The sequence below is a fragment of the Oratosquilla oratoria genome, chromosome 31, assembly GCF_046742065.1.
Source record: "Oratosquilla oratoria isolate Oo_2021 chromosome 31, ASM4674206v1, whole genome shotgun sequence".
In the NCBI taxonomy this organism is placed as follows: domain Eukaryota; kingdom Metazoa; phylum Arthropoda; class Malacostraca; order Stomatopoda; family Squillidae; genus Oratosquilla; species Oratosquilla oratoria.
Window position 1 is genome coordinate 12131644 of NC_134807.1, and position 15000 is coordinate 12146643.

Consider the following 15000-nt stretch of genomic DNA (forward strand, 5'->3'; position numbering starts at 1 on the left):
AGGCCTTATGGTCTCTCACAGTTTCCTCCATTCTTATGGTAACGGAGGGACAATAGAAGAAGAAGGTGCAGGATGTGCAGCCCTGAGGGGCTGATACTCGGTGTCCGGGCTGGGACCAAGATCTCTCAATCAACTTCAACTGAATTTCTTCAACTTTTTCCATATATGGACAGCAGGCAACCGGCGACTGCTCACCTCCTCCTCCCACTCTTAACCGTTGACGTAGAAACAGTCCCATACTTACACAACACGGGCATCAGTCCAAAGGTTGTTCCCAGAGGGATCTATGGGAAGACCCGAGGATCGTTGCCAGCCATCCCGGGGCTGCGGGTCTTCAGGCATCGAAACTCGAGACAACAATTTAACTGATTGCTCCTGTGGATGATCTGTATTGATTTATTTTATTTAGTTATTTTATTTACTTATTTATCTATTTATTCATCTATTCATTTATTTATTGTTCTGTCTTTTTTATCTATATTGAGAACAAAATTTCAAAATATTTTCTCAAATCCCAAATTTCAATTCAATGAATTTTCAAAAACGTGTTCAATTCAAATTCCAATCACAGCGTATTACTGCAAAAATGATTAACGGAATAATATTTCTTGATATTCCAAAAATTCTTTCTCTATTCATAACACATTACAACTTTCATAGTCACTATAAGGTTCAGAATTCTTTAAAATATACGAGTTATATCTTAAATGCAGTCTGTATCGTTGTCTCCAACTGTACCTTGGACAGTGTGACGTCATCAAGGGCATTGTGGGAAGCGTTTGTCTCCACTTCGTAGACTTACGACCCGGCTGAAGACCTCGTAAAGTTACGAGAGTCGTAAATGTTACAATATAACAGTCCCGCTGTAGTATTTAGAAGTGAAGCCAAGTGTAGTCCTCAGAACTGAAGCCAGCTGTAGTACTCAGAAGTGAAACCAGCTGTAATACTCAGATGTGAAACCAATAATTGTAGAACTCGCAACTGAAGCCAACTGTAGTACTCAGAAGTGAAACAAGTTGTAGTACTCAAAAGTGAAACAAGTTGTAGTACTCAGAAATGAAATACGTTGTAGTACTCAGAAGTGAAACAAGTTGTAGTTCTCAGAAGTGAAACCAGCTGTAGTACTCAGATGTGAAACCAACTGTAGAACTCGCAACTGAAGCCAACTGTAGTACTCAGAAGTGAAACAAGTTGTAGTATTCAGAAGTGAAACAAGTTGTAATACTCAGAAGTGAAACAAACTGTAGTACTCAGAAGTGAAACTGTAATACTCAGGTATGAAACCAGACGTACACGCGACACGAGGATTGAGAGGCGTGGCTTGCGTGTGACGTCACTTGGTGTGAATAACAGAATACATTTATTTTCTATAAAAAAGCAAGTTAAAGAAGTGGCTGGCCTCTGCTTGCTGTGAAATCATGAAAACAGTGAATCGGTTCCACAATGCACAGATAATGATGACCCCACACTAGCGTCCAACATCTGGATCATCACACCAAATGACGTCAGACCCGAGGCTCCGCCCACATGCGCAAGATGGTACGAGTTTTGGGGGTTGAGTTGACTTGATGTTTGTAGACTTTTGGTACTTAGGGCAAACATTGCTCAGCATAAGAGAAAAAAATTATTTGCATTTTGCTCCGTTTACACATGTGCACTGGTACAAGGTAGAGGCATATTACAAGGATAATCCCTAATACCAATTGGTTACCTTTCGGTTACCAGTGGTAATCCTGAGCATGGACACCCTATATAAACGAGCCGTGACCCTGAACACCATTACCAGGGTCACTATAACTAGGGTCACACTAATTACAGGTATCCCTAATTAGGGTCACCCTAAACATAAGGGCTACAGTAATTAAGGTCACCCTAATTTGGGGGTCACCCTAATTAGGGTGCCCCCTTATTCAACGACAAAATTCAAAGTCACTAGATGACCTAAGGGTTCTAGAATTTGTACTAATCATGCTTTGTCATGCTCCGGCATGCTCTCCGTATTTCCACATCTAACTCTGACTATGCTCCTAGGTAATAACTAGAATAACTACTCTAATGGAGGCTTCGTCTTCTAATCTATAGCCTAGGTACCTAGACGACTACAGATGTTTATATATATATATATATTATATATATATATATATATATATATATATATATATATTATATATATATATATATATATATATATAAATATATATATATATATATATATATATATATATCAGGGTAAAGATGTATTCATTTGAAAGACTGTGTATACATATATGCACACACATGTACACACATTCTGACAGGTTGACGTAAGCGGAGTAGGAAACAGGAGTCTTAGTCTTGAGTTTATTACTGACTAGTTTCGCAGGTAGGCTTTTCCAAAAAGCATACCTGCGAAACTAGTCAGGAATAAACTCAAGACTAAGACTCCTGTGTTTCCTACTCCGCTCTCTCTCTCTCTCTCTCTCTCTCTCTCACACACACACACACACACACACACACACACACACACACACACACACACACACATATATATATATATATATATGATGAAGGTGGAAAAAGAAGTCACGGGTCTAGTTCCGAGTTACTGAGTTTATTCCTGACCGGTTTCGCTCTATGCTTCTTCAGAGCATAGAGCATAGAGCGAAACCGGTCAGGAATAAACTCAGTAACTCGGAACTAGACCCGTGACTTCTTTTTCCACCTTCATCAACTTGTCATAATGTACCAACATATATATATATATATATATATATATATATATATATATATGTCAATGTTTGTTCATGTAGACAACTGTGTTGAAATACACAGTGTAAAAAGAGGGAAAGAGTCAAGGATCTAGAGCAACTACTACAAGCACGTGCTGATACCTGGCTACGCCATACTGCTGCGCTCACTGACTGCGCAGTTCAATAAACAATGCATCGGGGAGAGGCTTTGGAAGTGACAGACACTAGGAGGAGGAGGAGGAAGAAGAGGAGGAAAAGGAGGAACAGGAGGAGGAAAAGGTAGACGAGGAGGTACAGGAAGACGAGGAGGAGGATGTTGAGGAGGAAGAGGAGGAAGAGGAGGAAGAGGAGGAAGAGGAGGAAGGGGAGGAAGAGGAAGGCAAAGAGGTACGGGAAGGCGAGGAGGAGGATGTTGCGGAGGGCAGTGGAGGAGAAATAGGAAGAGGAAAAAGAGAAGAAGAGAATGAGGAAGAGGAGGAGAAATGGAAGGAAGAGGAGGAACAGGAAGAGGTAGAAGAGGAAAAGGAGGAGGAGGAGGAGGGGAAGAGAAGGAAGAGGGGAGGAAATGGAAGAGGAGGAAGAAAAGGAGGTAGGGGTGGAAGCGTAAGTGAATGAAGATGAGGAGGGATAAGGAAGAAGAAGAGGAGGAGGAAAAGAGGAGGAGATAGAGGAGGAGGAGGAAGACGAAGAGGAGTAGTAGGAAGATGTGGATGAAAGGGATGAGGATGAGGAGTAAGAGTAGGGAGAGGTAGAGGAGGGGGAAGAGGAGGAGGAAGAGCTAGAGGAGAGGGAAGAGGAGGAGGAAAAAACAGGGGGAGGAGGAAGAGGAGGAGGAGAAAGAGGGGAGGAGGAAGAAGAGGAGGAGGAAGAGCTAGAGAAGGAAGAGGAGGAGGAAGGAGAGGAGGTGGGGAGGAGGAGGAAGAGGGGGAGGAGGAGGAAGAGGAGGAGGAAAAGGAAGAGGAGGAGGAGGGAGAGGAGGAGGTGAAGAGGAGGAAGGGGAGACAGAGGTTAACTTGTAGGTTTAAAAGTCGAGAGGCCTGAAGACGAAAGTCAGTTAATTAACGTCAGTTAACGAACGTTAGTTAAGTTAACCCTTTCGAAACGGTGACGTCACCCGAGAGCCAGATTAAAATCGTCTGTCGGTAACCATAATAAACCCTCTGAAGGCCGTCACCGTGTCAAGAGAGCTATCCAATATGGCGTCAATTTTTCGCTTTTATTATTAATTATTATTATTATTATTATTATTTTTTTTTTTTGCTGGCCACGACATGGTGGAGGGAATGGGAGGGTAGGAGGGGGGAGGGGAAAAGGAGGGAGATGAGCGGAGGGAGGGAGGGGAAGAGGGGAGGAGGGGGAGGGGAAGAGGGGAGGAGGGGGAGGGGAAGAGGGGAGGAGGGGGAGGTGAAGAGGGGAGGAGGGGAGGGGTAGTGGGGAGGTGGGGGAGGGGGGGGGAGGGGGGGGAAGGGGAGGGGAAGGGGGGGAGGGGGAGGGGGAAGAGGGGGGGGGGAGGGGAAGAGGGGAGGAGGGGGAGGGGAAGAGGGGAGGAGGGGGAGGGGAAGAGGGGAGGAGGGGGAGGGGAAGAGGGGAGAGGCAGGGGAAGAGGGGGAGTTGGGGAAATGGAGGGAGGAAAGCGGAACGGGGGAGGGGAAGAGGGAGAGGGGAACGAGGGTTGAAGAGGGGAAGGGGAAGGGAGGGGAAAGAAGGGGAAGAGGGGGTGAGAGGGAAAGAGGAAGGAGAAGAGGAGAGAGGGAGATAGAAGAGGGGGAGAGGGAGGGGGAAGAGAGGATGAAAGGGTGATGGTAAAAGGGAAGAGGGAGGAAGGAGAAGAGGAGGAGGACGAAGGGAGGAGAGGAGGAAGAAGAGGGAGGGGGAATAGGGGGAGGAGAAGGGAGGGGAATAGGGGAGGGGAGGGGGAAGAGGTGAGGGGGAAGAGGTGAGGGGGAGAGGGGGAGAGGGATGGGGAAGAGGGGGGAGAAAGGGAAGAGGAGGAAGAGGGGAATAGGGGGAAGGGGAATAGAGTGTGGGGGAAGAGTGGGAAAGGCAGGTGGAAGAGGGGGGAAAATGGAGATGGCAAGAAGGAAGAGGGGGAAGAGGGGGAGGAGGGGGGGGAGAAGACGAGGGAGGGAGAGAAAGAGGAGAGGGGGGGGAGGGGGAGAAGGGGGGGGAGGAGGGAAAGGGAGGGAGGGGAGGGGGAGGGGGGGATGCGGAGGGAGGGGGGGAAGAGGGAAGAGGGAGGGGGAAGAGGGGGAGGGGGAGGGGGAGGAAGAGGGGAGGAAGAGGGGGGGGGGGGGGTGGAAGGAAAGGGGAAGGGGAAGGGGAGGGAGGAGGGAAGAAGGGAGAAGGAGGGGGAGGGAAGGAGGAGGAGGGAGGGGGGGGAAGAGGGAAGAGGGAAGGAGGGGGAAGGGGAGATGGGGGAAGGGGGGAAGAGGGAAGGGGGGGGGGGAGGAGGGGGAGGGGGAGGTGGAGGGGGGGAAAGAGGAGTGGAGGGGGTGAAAGGGGAACAAGGGGACGAGGGGGAGAGGGAAGGGAGAAAGAAGGAAAAGAATGAAGGGGGAGGAGAGGAGGGAAAAGGGGGAGGGATGGGAAGAGGGGGGGAGGAAGGGGGGGAGGGGGGAGAGGGAGGAGGGGGAAGTGAGGGGGAAGAGGGAAGAGAGGGAGAAGATAAAAGAGGGGGAAGGAAGGGAAAGGGAGAGGAGGGGGGAGAGGAAGAGGGGAGGAGGGGAGAGGGGAGAGGAGAGGAGGAAAGGGGAGGGAGGGGAAAGGGGGGGAGGAGAAGAGGTGGAAAAAGGGAGAGGAAAGAGAGGGGAGAGGAAAGAGGGTGAGAGAGAGGGGAAAGGAAAAGGGGGGGAGGGGAGGGAAGAAGGGGAGGGGAGGGAGGAGGAGAAAGGAGGAGATGAGGAGGGGGGGAGGGGAAAAGGGGAGGGGGGAGGGAAGAGGGAAGAATGAGGGGGGAAGGGAGGGGAAGAGGGTGGAGGGGGAGGGATAGGAGGGAAAGAGAGGGAGAGGAGGGAAGAGGGGGAAAGGAAGGGAAGGGGGGAGGGGAGGGAAGAGGGAAAGGGGAAAGGGGAGGTGGGGGGGGCGGGGAGGGGAGAGGAGGGGGGTGAAGGGAAAGGGGGGGGAGGAACAGAATGGAAAGGGGGAAGAGGGCGGGAAGGGGGGGGAGGGGGAGGGGGGGAAAGGGGGGAGGGGGAGGGGGGGTGCATGAGGGAGGGAAAAGGGAGGGGGAGGAGGGGAAGAGAGGAGAAGGGCAAGAGGAGGGAGGAGGAAGGGCGGGGGAGGGTGGAGGGAGAGGGGAAGAGGGGGGAGGGAGGGGGAAGAAGAGGAGGGAGGGGGAGAAGGGGGAAGAGGGGGAGGGGGAGGAGGGGGAAATGAGGGGGGAGGGGCGAGGAGATCGGGTGGACTACCTACAGAAACAGGGGGAGGGGTCCAGAGATCCCAAGAGGGAGGGTATATGCTGAAGGGGGACGTTGGGTAAGGGGAACAGGAAACAAGGAGAGGGGGAGGGGGAGGAAGGGAACGAGGGGAGGAGGCGTTGGAGGTGTGAGGAGAAGAAGACTGTGGGGGGCGGGAGGATCGGGAGCAACGGGAGAAGAAACACTAAGCAGAAGGGGCGTGGGCGGGGAGCAGGTCCCCTTGGTGATCAAGAATATACTGTATATTTAACTAACGATGTGGTTTCTGCGTTGGTGGTTGGTGGTGGTGATAAAAGAAGACGAAGGTGGTGGTCAAAGGTGATAAAGTGGTGGTAATGGTGAAAGAAATCATGAAGGTGGTGGTAGAGGGTGGTAGGGTGTTGGTGGTGATAGGAAGAAAGAGGGAATTGAAAAAGAGGAAAAGAGGAAGAAAAAAATGATGTTTTTGGTGATTTCCTTTTGTTTTTGTTGGTGTTGTTGTTGTTTTTGGTGGTGTGGGTAGTCTGGTGGTGATGGTGGTGAAAGAGATAACGAGTATGGTGGTGGTAAGAGAGAGTGGTAGATGAAATAAAGAGGATAAAGAGCGAGGAAGAACAAGAAGAGGCAGAGGAAAAAGAGCAGACAAAAGATGAAGATGAGGAAGATAAAGAGGGAAAAGAAGAAAAGAAAGAGGAGGAGGGAATAGGGAAGAAGAAGGAGAGACAGGAAGAGGAAGAGAAGGCGAAGGGAAAATAAAAAGAAGAAGAGAGTAAGAAGAGAAGAGTAGTTTAAAGACGAGGAGGAGCAAGAGGAAGAAGGAGAAAAAGGAAGAGGAAGAGAAGGCGAAAGGAAAATGAGAAGAGAGTAAAAACAGAAGAGTAGTTTAAGGAGGATGAGGAGAAAGAGGAAGAGGAGGAGGAAGAGGAGCAAGAGGAAGATGAGGAGGAGGAGGAGGAGGAGGAAGAGGAGGAAGATGTGGTGGTAAAATGACCGGGCGTACTGGACACCACTGGTGGTGATAACTCGTAGTGGAATCTTGGTGCTCAATGGTGCTATTGCGTGGTGGTCAATATGTTGACGCTGACAACGGCTGTGGTGATACTGCTGTGGTGAAAAGACGGTGCAAGTGGTAGCGTGCGAATGGTGGTGTTCAGTGGTGTGGTGCAATGACAACGACATAATAAACCAGCTGTGAAAATGGAAGCGTGGTGGTAGTGGTGCAAGAAGCGTTGGGTAAATTGGTGCAAATGGCGATGTGCCTTAATAAATTGGTGATAAAAGTGAGACTGGTGGTGATAGTGGTGGTGGAAATATTGGCGGGTGGTACAGTGCAATAAAAATTATCAAGAAAAAAAATGGCCGTTTAGTTTTGACATTGAGACAAAAAAAAAAATAAAAAAAAAAAAAAAAAAAAAAAAAAAAAAATCAATTGGCACCGAAGGAAGAGAGTAAAGGCTCTCAGCTGAATAAAAACCGCCTGGCGTTCGCAAGAACAAAATATACAAAGTCAGTCATCGACGAGAAAAAGAAAGGCAAGAGAATTATGGCCAAAAAAGACAACGATATCGCCGTCTCTCTGTGTAAAAAGATAAGCCATGGTATTCGGTAAATCCCAGCCATTATTTGGCGATAACAGATCCTAACCTAAAGCAGCCTATCCTAGCCTTACCTAACCTAACCTGAACTAACTTAAGCTAACCCGACTTAACATAACCCCAGACCTTTTACAAACTGCAGAGCGATGACAATGGCGTTGAGATACTCTCGTCGTAATTTACCAAAATGAAGAACAAATTTCTCTTAACTTCTTCAGCTGAATAAAATCACCTGACGACAGAGAAATTTATTTTATAGAAACCTTCATCATGGCGAACGAGGGTCAAACACCCCTTGCCTCCATGAGGGTCATCGTGGTTGGTAGTTTTTGGGAAGTCTGAGTCAATTTTTCTTGTTTTAGTTTTTGAAGAAATCCTTTCTTCGAAGTGAGCCTCTTGGTAGTCTTCGAGTCAAAACTTTGGTTTCAGTTCTTGAAAAACTCCTTTTTTTGAAGTGAGTCTTGGGGAAGTCTTGGAGTCAAATTTTTTAATTTAGCTCTTCAAGAGTTCTTTTCTTCGAAGTGAGCCTCTGGGCAGTCTTCGAGTCAAAATTTTGGTTTCAGTTCTTGAAAAATTCCTGTCTTTAAAGTGAGTCTTAGGGAAGACTTGGAGTCAATTTTTGGGATTTAATTGTTGAAATACTCCTTTCTTCGGAGTAAGCCTTGGTAAAATCTTGGGAGTCAATTTTTTAAATTTAGGTCTTCAAGAGTTCTTTTCTTCGAAGTGAGTCTTTGAGTAGTCTTTGAGTAAAATTTTTGGTTTTAGTTTCTTAAGAATTCCTTTCTTCGAAGTCTTAGTAAAGTCTTGGAGTAATTTTTTTTTGGATTTATCTCTTCAAGAACTCTTCACCTCGAAGTGAGTCTTTGGGTAGTTTTCGAGTCAAAATCTTTATTTTGTTTAAGAATTCCTTTCTTCGAAGTGAGTCTTGAGTAAACCTTGGAGTCCAAATTTTGATTTCTGTTCTTTAAGAATTCCTTTCTTCGAAGTGAGTCTTTGTGTAGTCTTCGAGTCAAAATTTTGGTTTTAGCTCTAGAAAAACTCCTTCGAAGCGAGTCTTGGAGAAGTCTTGGAGTCAAACTTTTTGATTTAGCGCTTCAAGCACTCCTTTCTTCGAAGTGATTCTTGGGGATGTCTTGGAGTCAAAATTTTTGTTTTAGTTCCTTAAGAACTCCTTCGAAGTGAGTCTCTGGGTAGTCTTTGAGTCAAAATTTGAGTACTAGTTCTTTAAGAAAAATTTCTTTGAAGAGAGTCTTGCGGTAGTCTTGGAGTCAAACTTTTGGTCTTTGTTTTAGAATAACTTTTTTCTTCGAATTGAGCCTTGGGGAAATCTTTAAGTAAATTTTATTTTCTTAAAGGACTTCTTTCTACGAAGTGAGTCTGTGGGTAGTCTTTGAGTCAAATATTTGTTTTTAGTTCTTAAAGAACTTCTTTCTTCGAAGTGAGTCTCTGAGTAGTTTTGGAGTTAAAAAAAAAAAAAAAAAAAAATCTTGAGTTCAGTCCAAGGATCGAATGTCAGCCTTTCGGGGCAGCACCGTGAAGTAGATCCACGATAAGAAAAAAGTCCTTTAACAATTTCGCTGCCGTTCATGACTTGTTCTGCCTGCCGTCAGGTGATTTTATTCAACTGAGGAAACCTTTTGCAATGTAAGGTTCGAAACGGTTTTGAACTCTAAAGAAGCGGTTTTGAATCTATCCCGATGAACCTTTTAAGAGTTTACATGCCGTCAGGCGATTTTATTCAGCTTATGATCATCCATATCCTTAATTAAATGGGAATTGATTGACTCAACAACAAATGATAACTGATTTTTCTTTTACCCTAAATATCCATCCTATATATCTCGCAATAGATTTATACATACATATATATATATATATATATATGTATACCACTGGAAGGGTAAAAAATAACCACATGGGGGTAAAACTGGCCATTGTCTTTGTTACATAACTAATTATAACAGACATTGAAATAAAGCCAACAACTGCTATGTTTTTTGTATAATTCTTCTCTTTACATTGTTGACAAACATAATTAGATTTGTAATAAAGACAATGACCAGTTTTACTCCTTATGGTTACTTTTGCCCCTTCTTACGGTATATATATATATATATATATATATATATATATATATATATATATATATATATATATGTGTGTATATATATTTATATGTATATATATATATTCATCTTATCAACCACATTAACGTGTTTCTCTTGATGGGTGAGTTGGTTAAGTCACTGTCCATTTGTTACGTATTAGCTAGGTTCAAGTCCACAGCCTGACAACGTCTCGGTTTCCGAATATGCTTCCTTTGAGGTACATACTTCTATTAGTCTCGATCATACTTCCCGGAAATTGAAATGGAAATGAGTTAATGTGGTTGGTAAGATGAATACCTGTGCAGTGGGTACCCTTCATCATCTGTGTATATATATATATATATATATAAAATATATATTTATATATATATATATATATATATATATATAATATACATTGTCTAGGTTTATCAAAAGGAAACAAAATTCCCTCCCACCCTTTATAATGTTTTCAGTTTCAATAACTATTACATGACTGGACTATTCTATAATGCTATCTTTCAAACCCACAACATTAATAGAAAAAAAATCTAGTTGAAAACAAAAATAGTTGAACTTATGATCAGAAGCTGAATACGGGTCAGTTTCATTGATTTGTGATAATAAAGAAACTGGGAATAATTACACACACACACACACACACACACACACACACACACACACGCATACACACACATGATCCCATGCCGCTATCAATGTAGTGTATAGACACATGATGTTGTGTATGTATTTGTGTAGGTTCGATAACGGATACTTTCTAATGGTGATCCTGGGAGAGGGACGTCAAAGAGAATCATCTCCCTATGACACATCCTCTAAACCCATCAACATCCTCACATACATCTGGAGGTGCAGCCCTGAGGGGTTGTCATTCGGTTCCCGGACTGAGGGGAGAAGACAGTTGGCGACTGCTCCCCTCGTCCTATGGGAGAAGTACCTGAGGATCGTTGCCAGTCCCTGTGGGGCTGTGGGTATCCGGTCATCAAAATTTGAGGCAACAATTATTATTGTTACTATTCGTAATCATTAATTTGTGACGGTTTGTGTGTGTGTGTGTGTGTGTGTGTGTGTGTGTGTGTGTGTGTGTGTGTGTGTGTGTGTGTGTGTGTGCACGTGCAAAATGTGATTCTCCAGTCTTGGATCACATGCTGGACCCGTGACCGATTCCTATCATCATTCTGGATGAAAACTCAGGATTCATATATGACCCGATCCATAGGCAATGCTGTGACACACACACGCGCGCGCACACACACGCACACACACACACACACACACACACACACACACACAGAGGCAAGCAAAGGATGATATCCCAAAATTTGAATTCACAAAATCAGAATAGGAGCATGCATGAAGGAGGAGGGGGAGGGGGTTATTGATGACGTCACGGAGGCGGGGCTCATGAATGACGTCATATCATCCTATTACAGAACGTCAGTGACCTACATGACTTTATATCAACGCCTGAATTGTGAAAATAATAAATGTGAATGGATTTCGTATATTTGACTTTGGGATATTAGAAATGGTGTTAAAGGAGGTAATTGGGATTCTAGTTATGGTGTTGAACATAACCGAGTTTTTGACGATGTCAAAAAACATGTGATATTGTTTTTAATGGGGTGATTAGTTGGGAATAAAAAACACCATACATGAACACAAACACTAACACGATGGCAATGGTGATAGGGGTGCGAAGATGGTGATAGGTAATAAACACCACATACATTCATCAAAAACATTTGTTTGGGGTTAGGTGATACAGTGATATTGTGTTGTGAGTAAAAAATACATTGAAAAACATCCAGAAAATAATTTTATATGTATATAATTAATGTTTATTGTATTTACATATGTGGTGAATGGGAGTGGAGTATGTGGGGTGGAATGGGTGGGAGTGGATTTATGCGTTAGACTTTGGCTACCTCTCTTATAAGGGGGAAAAAGCCATTGGTATATGTATGTACATATATGCATACATACATGCATTCATATATACATATTAGGCACATACATACATCTATATGTAGAATGCATATATATATATATATATACATACATGCATAAATACATGCATGCATACATATATATATGTATATATATATATATATATATATATATATATATATATATATATTATATATATATGTATATATATATACATATATATATATATATATATGTATATATATATATATATATATATGTATATATATATACATATATGATGCACATACATATATACATACAATGCACATATATACATACATACAAAAACACATAAGGCATACAACTATACATACAATGGACATACACTTACATATACACACATACATATCCATGTGATACATGTGTGTGTGCGCCCATGTGCATGTCAGTATGTGCGTGTGCCTGTGTGTGTGTGTGTGTGTGTGTGTGTGTGTGTGTGTGTGTGTATTCACCTTGGATCTGCTGCAGTCTCTGTCGAGACAGCCAGACACCACCCTACAGCAGTGAGCACAGAACTCATTATTTGCCGATCTCTGGGTAGGTCTGAGACCACTCACACACCACACACCGGGACAGCAAGGTCACAACTCCTTGACTAACGTCCCGTACCTACTCACTGCTAGGTGAAGAGGGGTTACACGTGAAAGGAGACAAACCCAACTTATCTCCGCCCGGCCGGGGAATCGAACCCCGGTTCTCTGGCTTGTGAGGCCAGAGCTTTACCAATCCGCCACCGAGCCGTGTGCTTTACCGTGTGTGTGTGTGTGTGTGTGTGTGTATGTGTGTGTGCGGTGTGTATGAGTGGTTATCTCAATATACACAATTTTACACAAATATCACATTTTACACAAATACTTGGTATGTATTTAAGCTGACACCTGGGGATACCATTCATCTGAAGGATTCCATCCCTTGCTCCCCCCACCACCTACCTAATTAATCTGTGACCTATGACAATCTCCCCTTGTTCCCACTATCCCCCTCCCTCTCCCCTTCTCCCTCCCTATTAGTGGTGAACCTACAAATGGGGCTGATGTGTTTTGAAGATGGGTAAGAGGGAGATGTTTCTATCTGACATCCCTTTCGCAAAATCATCACAAGTAGGGACCCGTCAATGGTTCCATGGAAGTAGTTACAATTATAGAATATGTATACTAAAAATAAAAAAATTATTCTAAAAAAAATTGTATTCTATATATACATACATATATATATATATATATATATATATATATATATATATATATAATTAAAAATAAAACAAATTAAAATACACATGGTATAAAAATATATCACTTTTAATCTAATTCATATTAGAAATTTAAAAGACAAAAGAAAAATGTACAGCAATTTGGCTAAAAGTATATTAGAAAAAAATAGTCAAAATTTTCATCTTTCATAATAGGTTTGAAAAAAATTCTGTATTTATATCCAACGCACAATGAATATTATGTTTTCGTTACCATATATTTTCATCTTGGAGTACATACACACACACACACACACACACACACACATACACACACAATCTTCATTTTCTTTCTGATAAGCGCTTGTCACCTTGTGAACAGAAAAAAAAAATTAAGAATTATTTGTGTCATTATAAAAGAAGAAGAAAAAATGTAGGGCATGATTGCATATAAAAAAAAAATCCCTAATATTTCTTTCTTTTGTATATTGTGTCCAAGTATATTGTGTATTTGTCTCAATGGAGAATACTGCATATATTGCAATATAATACTGCACAGTTTTGTTGGATAACACACAGGGTTCAGGTGGTTTCCATAGGCTGTGCGCTTCAAGGAGTCCGTTTATGGTGTGACGTAAGACCAAGGCAACCTTAGAACACGCCTCTCTCTCTTATTTTCTATGTGCTATTTGATTTTTTTCTATATTCTATATATAGAAAAAGAAACTGTATAGTACAATAAGTATCACTTTTTGGAATTATAACAATACATACTTACATATACGAGGATTTTTTCCACCTTACAAGGGAGGTAGCCAAAACAAAGGCATAACATCTACTCCCACCCATTTCATCCCCACATACTCCGCTCCTATTCACCATCCCTACCTCCCTCCCTCTTTTCTTGGCTCCTCCTGGATGACAGGTCATCCCTGTATCTCGCCAACAGAAGCAATGCAGCAAGACACAGCACATTTACAACAAGGCCGCTTCATTTAATCGGAGACCCCTCCCTCCATCCCCTCATGCAGAAAAGGAGAAAACGGGGAAAAATCTCCTCGGGCTGCATCAAATTATCATTCACACGTACTCCCTCACACCCCATCCCCCACCCACTCCCTTCCATGCATCACAACATCATCCATACACAACCATTCTCCATTCACCCCTATCTTCTTTCTTCTCCCGTCCTTCCTCAACAGTCATTCCCCTCTTTCCCAATGCACCCTTTTACCTCATCCATCCACCTCATCCTTGGTTGCCCCCTCACGTTCATTCCTTCTGCCTCTGCCTTCTACACCTCTTTTACTAATGAATTTCTGACACGTGGCAGCATCGCTTTTTCTCCCTTCCCATGTTGCCACACAGACGTGTTATAAGTGAAACAGGTGGGATAAGGGTGGGTAATCATTGCTATAATCCTAAAAAGTGGTACTTATTGATTGCAATACACAGCTTCCTTTACTATATACAGAAAAAAATCAAATAGGACATAGAAGGGGAAATAAGAGAGAGAGAGAGAGAGAGAGAGAGAGAGAGAGAGAGAGAGAGAGAGAGAGAGAGAGAAAGAGAGAGAGGGAGAGAGAGAGAGAGGGGGGGTATGTACTAAGGTCGATTTGGTACGACGTATACCATACCCTAAACGGACTTCTTGGAGCACACAAACTATATTGGTTATGTTGGTATGCGTTGACTTAGCTAACCCCGTCATATGGGGAAATAGGCCTTTTGGTATGTATGGTATGCATGCATATAAGTATGGTATGTACTGTATATAAGGTATATATGTATGATTATGTATGTATGGTATCCATGTATATGTGTATGTATGCATGTATATTATGTATGTAAGCCATGTATGTATGTATGCATGTATGCATCTATGTATGTGTACATGCATATTATGTATATAGATTATTGTATGTACATATGTATACATGTATGTTATGTATGTATGAATGCATGTATGTCATGTATGTTATGCATGTTTTA

The 15000-nt window shown here is 43.2% G+C and overlaps 1 protein-coding gene across 2 annotated transcripts in view; it reads right to left on the minus strand.

Annotated features, from left to right (window-relative positions):
- Nucleotides 1-15000, minus strand: part of LOC143041440 (transmembrane protein 117-like) — a 309883-nt gene that overhangs the window by 18426 nt on the left and 276457 nt on the right. The gene's annotated exons all lie outside the window — the stretch shown is intronic.